At 37.7% G+C, this 9,553-nt stretch overlaps 1 long non-coding RNA gene across 1 annotated transcript in view; it reads left to right on the forward strand.

The window, feature by feature from the left end:
* LOC130012339 (uncharacterized) overlaps positions 1-9,553 on the forward strand; it is a 28,097-nt gene that overhangs the window by 7,799 nt on the left and 10,745 nt on the right. The window lies entirely within an intron of this gene.

Below are 9,553 nucleotides of genomic sequence, written 5' to 3' on the forward strand. Positions count from 1 at the left end.
CTGTTCATCTTCATTTACTCTCTGTTCAATTTCATCTACTCTCTGTTCATCAACTGTCCATCATCTTCATTTACTCTCTGTTCATCTTCATCTACTCTCTGTTCATCTTCTTCATTTACTCTGTTCATCTTCATCTACTCTCTGTTCATCAACTGTCCATCATCTTCATTTACTCTCTGTTCATCTTCATCTACTCTCTGTTCATCTTCTTCATTTACTCTGTTCATCTTCATCTACTCTCTGTTCGTCTTCTCCAGATTTCTGTCCATCATCCACAAGATCACTGTTAATTCTTTCTGGGTCTATGAGAAGCACAGGATTGAAGTGATTGGGTATCAAATTTATTGGTCTCATGTCTGTCCTGGTGGAAGTTCACATGATTTAACCTGGGTCCATAGAATGTTCATACTCAATTCACCGGATTATTAGCCTGTGCATATGGATAGACAGAAAAGATGGGCATTTTCAAGACTGAGGCAATGGCATCATCACTGAAAGAAAGAGGAAAGAGCTATTAAAGAAAGAACTTGGCTGCCAATTCAGTCCTGTTACATGTTGTTTCTTTCCGGTTACCTGTTTTTGAATTTCAGTAAGATAACCAGAATTATTAGTTTTTGTTGATAATTCTTTTAAGGACAGCTTTAAATGTTATTTCATCAGATTTATACTTTTTGGTTTTCTTTGAAACTGTTTTAAAGACAACAAAGTATGCATCTAATTCTATTCTGTTACATATTGTCTTTCCTGTTACCATATTAACATTACTACATTCTTTCCTGTTATCAAATACTCAGTAACAGGAGAGAAAGTAACAGGACAGAAATTTTTCTCTTATGCCAGTCATTATTGAGGGATAGTTAATCCACTCTTTAAACTAATTGATGGGAAAGTAATCTTACCCCCACAAAACATACAATGATGTCAATTCAAAATATGAATCTACATAAGAAATCCTAAAAACATCAGTAACAGGATAGATAGACTTAAAAAGTACTACTCACCCATTTAACCTTTGATTGATTGGATATACTCCTTACAAATGTGGCCATTACCGTCAAAAGAATAAATATGTAACAACCCTTGTCGACTTTTGGGGTCTTGGATGTCCGAATGGTTAGCGTGTGCAACCTCGTGGGTTTTCTCTGGGTCCTCTCCCACGGATAAAGACCCATATGCGCAAGCAAATTATTGAAATTAAATTGAACCATATATCTTAGTCCCAAAATGACCTAGTTTGTGTCGAGTCAATGTTAAACCCTGTTTCTTTCCCTCTCTCTTGTCAACTTCTCAGAGGATTTAGCTGCGATGGATGTGTTATGTTGCCTGGCAAACTATCTTTAAAACTGTAAAAGATAGGTTTTATTTTCCAGCTCAATATGGCAGATAAGAAGAAAATAACATCAACCAGAGATGGAAAATATAAGTGTGATGTTTGTAAGAAATCATTTACTTGGCAAGATCATCTACAGAATCACATGCGAATCCATACTGGGGGAAGACCATATACATGTGATGTTTGTAGTAAATCATTTTCTCAGCGAGGTGTTCAATTGCGTCATATGCAAATCCATACTGGTGAAAGACATTATAATTGTGATGTTTGTTGTAAAGCATTTAGTGGAAAAAGTATCCTACAGTGTCACATGCGAATCCATACGGGAGAAGGCCCTATAAATGTGATGTTTGTAGCAAATCATTTTCTCAGCGAGGTGATCTACAGCGCCACATGCGAATCCATACTGGGGATAGACCATATGAATGTGATGTTTGTAGTAAATCATTTTCTAGTAGGTCTCATCTTAAACAACACATTAAAACCCACACTGGGGATAGGCCATATAAATGTGATGTTTGTTGTAAATCATTTTCTCAAAAAGGTAATCTATAGAGTCACTTAAGAATCCATACTGAATATAGATAGATATAAATGTGATGTCTGTAGTAAATCATTTACTACCAGTGGTCAACTGCAGGATCACATCAGAATCCATATTGGAGGTAGACCATTTAAATGTAATGTTTGTTTGGAGTCATTTTCTAGGAAAAGTCATCTTCTTAATCACATGCGAATCCATAAATGTGATGTTTGTAGTAAATCATTTTCTATAAAAGGCAATCTACATTGTCATATGAGAATCCATACTGCAGATAGACCATTTAAATGTGATGTTTGTAAACAAAACAATTCTTGTAAAGCACACTAGAATTCATTTGGCAGTAAAACAACTTGAATGTGATGTCTGTAGTAAATCATTTAATAACACAACTCTTTTACAAGAGCACAGGGTGGTTCACTCTGGAGTAAGACCACTTCATAAATGTGATGTTTGTAATAAAACATTTGTTATTGCCAGTGCTTTAAGGAAGCACATCAGAAAAGTTCATGATGAAGAAGAAACTTATGATTGTTGTGAATGTAGCAGCACATATTTTAATAAATCAGATTTAGACAGGCATTTTAAGACACACACTGATGAATAAAGAATAATAATATAACTATTTGAAAAACACACACTGATGAATAAAGAATAATGATATAACTATTTGAATGGGATGTCTATAGTAAATGACTTAATGAAAGTACCCAGGGTGGTTCATTCTGGAGTAAGACCACTTTATAAATGTGATGTTTGTAGTAAACCATGTATGAATGTAGCAGAACATTTTTTAGTAAAATAGATTTAGACAGAAATCCTGAAACACTTGATGAATAAAGAATTATAATAAAATTATTTGTATGTTATATAGATCTGTATGAGGTTGTTCATGAAATAAAGTGGAGGCGAAGCTGAAGAGGACCTAGATGTAGGGTAGAGGAGGGGTCTATATCATGTAGCCAGGGGCGTACATAAAGATTTTTTGAGGGGGGGGGTGATAGTTTTCTAGGGGCCAGAAGCAGATATGGAAGATGGGAATAGGAGGTGGGCAGTTCCAAATCTAGGACGCCATCCACAATCACACCCCCACAATGAATTTCAACAAAATACTGACTATACTATAACACTGGGCGTTCCGGTAGAACATAGATCGTATTACCTATATACACGTAGTTGTTCGCTGGTCGTTTACTCATCGGAAAAGGGGGGTTGGTTGGGCGAATGGTTAGCACACTCGCCTGTCCAACCTCATGGGTTTTCTCCGGGTACTCCGGTTTCCTCCCACTGCTAAAGACCCCTACACGCAAGCGAATTATAGAAATAAAATTGAACCATGTGTTAGTCCTGAAATGACCTAGTTTGTGTCGAGTGGATGTTAAACCCCATTTCTCTCTCTCTAATAGTAAGTGCAGGGGGACTGCACTACACGTAAAACAAAAAACTACAAGATAAACCTGCGGACAAGACAGAAAATAGACATCGCACCAAATAAACAAATATCAAATTAAGTGAATGGTTCCGGGGGCCAGCCGTAAGCGTCCACTGCGCTGTACAGTCCCGGGCCTGTAGTGACACAGACTTCACTCAAATTTGAAAACAATCAGGAATACAAAAAAGACGTAACAGAAATAATGCGACCGATCTTGACAGTGGTCGTCATCGGAAAGCATAAAGTTGACAAAGTTTATGTCATATATGATGATTGTTATTGATTTTGTTATTAAATTTATGTGAACCTTAGGGGCAGTGGCTATAACACTGAGTAACCTTAGAAAATTTTGAGAACCAGAAATAGGAGTCCATGGAACAGAATCTCGAAATCTGCCTCTATCAATTCCGCCTGTTTTGCAAGAGTTGTCAGAACATTTGTACAGTCTGACGACCCACGCACCTGCGGTACTACTAACTGGGCAGTTCACTATTAACCGTGAATATGATAGTGCAGAGGCAGTATAAGACCACAGATGAGTGGAAGAATGATGTCATAATGGAATCTAGCAGCACAGGTGCAAAAAATTTGAGATATGTAACTGACCTATTAATTTTTGGGGACCGGCCCTGAAAAATTTTAGTTTATGTCATGACAAATGGGATCAAATTCTCCTTAAGGAAAGGATAAGAATGGGACAGAATCTTGAGGCCCGTCCGTCAATTTCACCTGTTTTGTGATAGTAGAAATAACAATTCTACAGTCTGTCGTCCCACTCCCTAGTGGTACTACTAACTGGGCGATTCACTGTAACTGTGCATATGATAGTCATGAGATTGTATAAGACAAGAAGAGTTGAAGAATAATGACATAATAGAATGAGCTCCGCAGGTGCGAACAAATTTTAGATTATGTAACTGAGCTTTTAATTTTTTGGGACTGGGTCTGAGGGGACTTTGTCTCACGAGGGTGCTTACTTGGTCTCTGAAATGCGATTTACTGGATTTTGGGGTCTGGGAAAAGGTTTTGCAGAATTCTGATGTCTGGGAAAAGTTTTGGCAGAATTCTACTAGGATTAAATATGCAACAAGTAAAAATTCTTAAGTTCAATAGATCGCCTTAACATTTCATAATTTAAAGATTTTTTACCTATTTCTGAAACAAACTATGCTTCCAACTAATGTTATTTTTATGACAATCAATAATATAATTTAAGTTATCAAAATCTTCGTAACAAGCTCTCTCAATTTGTTAGACCAGCATACTCATAACAGAGAAATCTTTTTTTTCAAACTGACAAGTTGACTAGGTTATTTTATACTATACCGTTGTAATACAGATGCATGGATTCAGACAAAAATTATCCCTTCTCTTTTGGCATTGTTTACCTCATCAATTCATTTAGTCTGAGACCGCCTGCAGTTAGTGCCTATTTTGAGACTGACTATGTGACGTAAGAAATTCAGGTGCACATATATTAAATATTTGAGATTTTCCCTTATATTCTGGCATTGTTTGTTTACCTCATTAATTCATTTCGTCAGTCGCCGATGCATAATTTTGAGACCAACTGCAGTGACTGCACTTATTTTGAGATCTCACATCGTCATTTATACCCCCCCCCCCCTAATAGAGGGAGAGAAATGGGGTTTAACGAGCTCGACACAAACTAGGTCATTTCGGGACTAAAATATGGTTTAATTTTATTTCAATAATTCGCTTGCGCGTAGGGGTCTTTAGCAGTGGGAAGAAAACCGGAGAAAACCCACGAGGTTGGACAGACGACCCTACTCCTTGTCCCTTACAACTGGGGATTCGAAACCACGCCAGTTGACTCAATGACAGGCCTTATGTCATAGTTATGATACTGCGCGCAGGTGCTAACCATTCGGCCATCCAACCCTCCAAAAAAATAAAAGAACACATGTAATCAATTATCATCATTTATTTATTTATACATTCATAAAATGTAACAATAACAAGATAGGCCTACATTCATTCATCGGAAGTACACTATTTTCCTAATTTGTTTACAACATCACCCGTATATACTCATCGGTTTTTACGGGACTACCAATCTGTAAAAGCATGTGCTGTTTGAAATTCTTCAAGTGGCCGTCCCTCCATAGAAATCCTCATTAATTCGTCAAGAGTTTTCATGCTCAAGGAACATCGTAACTTGGTTTTTATTACGTTCTGGCGTGAGAAGCCCCACTCGCAGTCAACGCTGCTAACGGGCAAAACACGACCCATCTCCATGAGGTGTCATCTTGTATGAACAGATGGTATTATCTATGGACCGGGCATTTATGTCTCTGTGGGATTCGTCTATTACAACTTTCAACAGAGAAGGCATATTGTTTTTGCGATATTTTCAACTGCGTTAGTCATTGATAGCCAGCACACACGATGGACTTCTGACGGCTTCACTTTAGGTTCGTCTAAAATCTCCTGCCATACTCTTAACTGGGACAAGTTTTTTGGGGATCTTCTGAAGTAGGTTGTTATATTACTCAGTGTCGTTTCATAAAAATTGATATTGGGACTGTGCTTGGCTAAATCAACAATAGCAAGAGCAAGTCGGTGGACAACACAGTGCATTTCTATCAAATATTGGTTTTGTTTTTTCATTAAAGCAGCAACACCCGCCTTTTTGCCTATCATAACTGCACCCCCATCAGAGTCCATCCCAAACTTTTTATTTACATCAATTATGTCCACATTTAAAAAAGCAAGAATATTCTTTGTTAGAGACTCTGCTGCAGCGCAGTGTACTTCAATAAGTTTTGAAAATGCTGTCTAGCACATACCGTCGTTAATATAGTTTATGTACAATATCAAATGTTTTTCACTGAACAAATCTGTACTTTCATCTAGCATGATGCCTAATGTTGGGCTCTGTTGAATATTTGCCAAAATATTTTCCTCTATATCAGACGATATTATGCTCCTTCTTGACCTAGATTATGCTCTTCAAAAAAAAGTAGGGTGATATTCAGAAACAACACAAAACTGCGGAAATGCACTGCTGTTTTTATTAGAGGTAACCAGTGTATGTTAATAACAGGCCAATTGCCTACACATGAACATAAACAGTTCATATGGATGGCTTATCTGACGGCCCCATTTCACTAATAAAGAGATACACCGTCAAAAGTAAAAATGGACGTTTTTGATTTTTGTCTTAATAATGAGTAATTATCCACCAATCCTCAGATATTCAGCAATTCGCTGTGGCATGCTTCTAATCAACCGTCCAATCACGATTTGAGGAAACCTGACCCACTCCTCTACCGATCAAATTAAAAGTAACACACTAAAGCAAAGATACACTAGACAGTAAATCTTATGCAAGAACCGATAGGAAAGCAAACCAGCACGCGGCAGTTTTCATCAACCCTTCCTTGAAATGTCAAATTTGACAATGAGAACCCCTCCCACGTGTATGGCACTATTGTGTGTCATGTGCAGCTCAGTGGTTCTGTTGGGGCGATAAGTTCTTCATCTGTGAACATACTCTCAAAACATGTCAAGTGTCCATGACTATTTATCATATACACCCTGCATAGGTATTTCCATTTCAATATCCCCTACTTTTTTTGAAGAGTATATAAACTTGGTTATTCATGAAGTTTATAAGAAAATGATGGAAAGTCATATCCGTAATATTGTTTTTCTTGCATGAAATATCAAAATATTATCACAATATTGATCTTTCATAATGTCACGATAGATCAATATTACCCCCCCCCCCCCCTTTTGGGTAAAATCTTTTGAAGGCTTTAGTTACAGGCTACAGCAACAGTTTTTGACCTGTTTTATACCAAATTTAGTGAGCAGCATTAGGGTCATGAGAGGATAAACCCTATCGATTTTCAGTGTTCCGTGACTTTTTGGTCCAATTTAAGTCCTCATTTCCGAAAACAATGTGAACAAGATAGAGGTTGTAGTTTTTAAAGGATATTTTTAAATATATTGAAATTGGTTTTTAATTGAAGCCTGCAGTCGTGCCACATGAAATGTATGGTAACCTGATATCTCAAAAAAAGCTAACCAGAAGTGACCGAAACTTGTCAATGTAATTATAATCTGCAAGTTTTATTGAAATCGCTAATTGGAAGTGACCGAAACTTTGCTTACTCTGAAATATTATTAATGTTATTATAATCTGCAAGTTTCATTGAAATCGGTTGGTAATTGCTGTCATCAACCGTGCCACATGAAATGTGTGGTAATCCGATATTTCAGAAACCATTAACCGGAAGTGGTCTAAATTTTGGCTACTCTGAGATATTATTAATGTTATCATATTCTGTATGTTTCATGATTATCGGTTGATAATTGTGGTCTGTAGTCGCGCACATGAAATATGTGGTAACCTGATATCCCGGAAACTGCTAACCAGAAGTGACCGAAACTTTGCCTACTCTGAGATATTATTAATGTAATTATAATCTGCATTTTCATTCGAATCGGTTGTAATTGCGGTCTGTAGCCGTGCCACATGAAATGTGTGGTAACCTGATATCCCGGAAACCGCTAACCAGAAGTGGCCGAAACTTTGTCTACCCTGAGATATTATTAATGTAATCTGAAAGTTTCATAAAAAAATCGGTTGGTAATTGCGGCCTGCAGTCGTGCCACATGAAATTTGTGGCAATTCGATGTCTTTGAAACTGTTAACCGGAAGTTATCGAAATTTGGGCTACTCTAAGATATTATTAATGTTATTGTGATCTGTAAGTTTCATAGAAATCGGTTAATAATTGTGGTACGGAGACATGCCACATAAGGGCAAATCCGAATTGTCTTACCATATGTGGCAAATAGCCATACACCCACACTAGTTAGGCCTACTGACCCATGTTTACCCTCTTTCATATTTACTACTGCGTTGTTACTTACTGTTGATTTGATGGTTGAGAATGATGTACTTTAAAACATACACTTTGTCAAACAGAGGCAAAACAAATGTTTACTGTGGATCAACTTGCAAATGATTAGATCCAAGGCTAAAATTTAGATAATGCCAGTCGGAAATGAAATTTCAGCCATCGTAAACACTTTTTATTTTGTTGTAGGCCGACTATTGTGGTTGGGTTTAACAAGATTATCTTCCTTATCTCCTCAGATGAAACTGGATTAAAGGAATCAAATTGAATTGATGGAACTTCAGACCTTTTGTCATCACACCCCTGTGTGTTAATAGAGCCAAGCCCATGCCATGACGAATCTTATCGATTTTATCAATGAAATAATCACTGAAATTTTGAGCAACAATACTATTATCTCCCTCTGGAAGGATGACACTCTTTTCTTTTCCCAGTAAATAGAGGGGCTAGGGGGTATGTTGAGTAATGTTTTAAAAAAAATTGTTGATATAAATTAATAGAAAAAGAATATGCAGTTACTTGATCGTAAAATCGATGGGTATCCTAGTGATGCGGGTAGTGTTAGAAGCAAATCCTGTCAGGCCACTTTTTTTTGGAAAAATTGGTGAATTAAAAACTATAAGCTACCTGCCTGGCCTGTCTTAGTTACTGTGTTTTAGCAAAATGACCTCCAAGTAACCCCAGGGATCTGACAAAATGATGTTAGAGATCATGTATCTTTCAAAAATTTTCGAGCCCTGGTAGAGAGAAACCCAACGGCCCCCCACCCACCCCCGTCCAATGCCCAGATACATGTCCCAGGGCTCAGAGGGTACTGTCGCGAGCCTTGTCTCTACCCATCATGGGAATGTTAGGTGGGCACCCTGGTCTGAATGTTGCGGAGAAAGTTCATCCTGATTTTCCGACACGGTTCAGCCTTGTCAGTGGTGAATACATTAGAATACACGTTAAAGATTCCTTGGCAGTTGGAATTCAATATAAGAGTAGGACATAGTGTCGCTGCCCGGGTAAAATTTCCTTCATAGCACACTGTATGGCATATGCCAGTCTTCATTAGCCCAGTCGGAGCAGAACAGTAGGACTTTAAACCCCATTTAATTTGATTTCATTGGTCTGAACGGATGCTGCAAGGAACACCGAAACTGCAGATAAACGTCATTAACGCATCTTCAACTGTAACAGCTCCAAAATCTGGAATTGGGATGGCCACCACCCATTTCGTAAAGTAATACTGAACAACAGCAATATGCCAATTTCCTTTGGTACCTTCGAACAGTGGCACCGTTATCCCAACAAGGTAGCCACTACACTACGTCCAATCATTCAACCAGACAAAGAATGAGTTGATTACCAAC

This window comes from Patella vulgata, chromosome 3 (genome assembly GCF_932274485.2).
Source record: "Patella vulgata chromosome 3, xgPatVulg1.2, whole genome shotgun sequence".
NCBI lineage: Eukaryota > Metazoa > Mollusca > Gastropoda > Patellidae > Patella > Patella vulgata.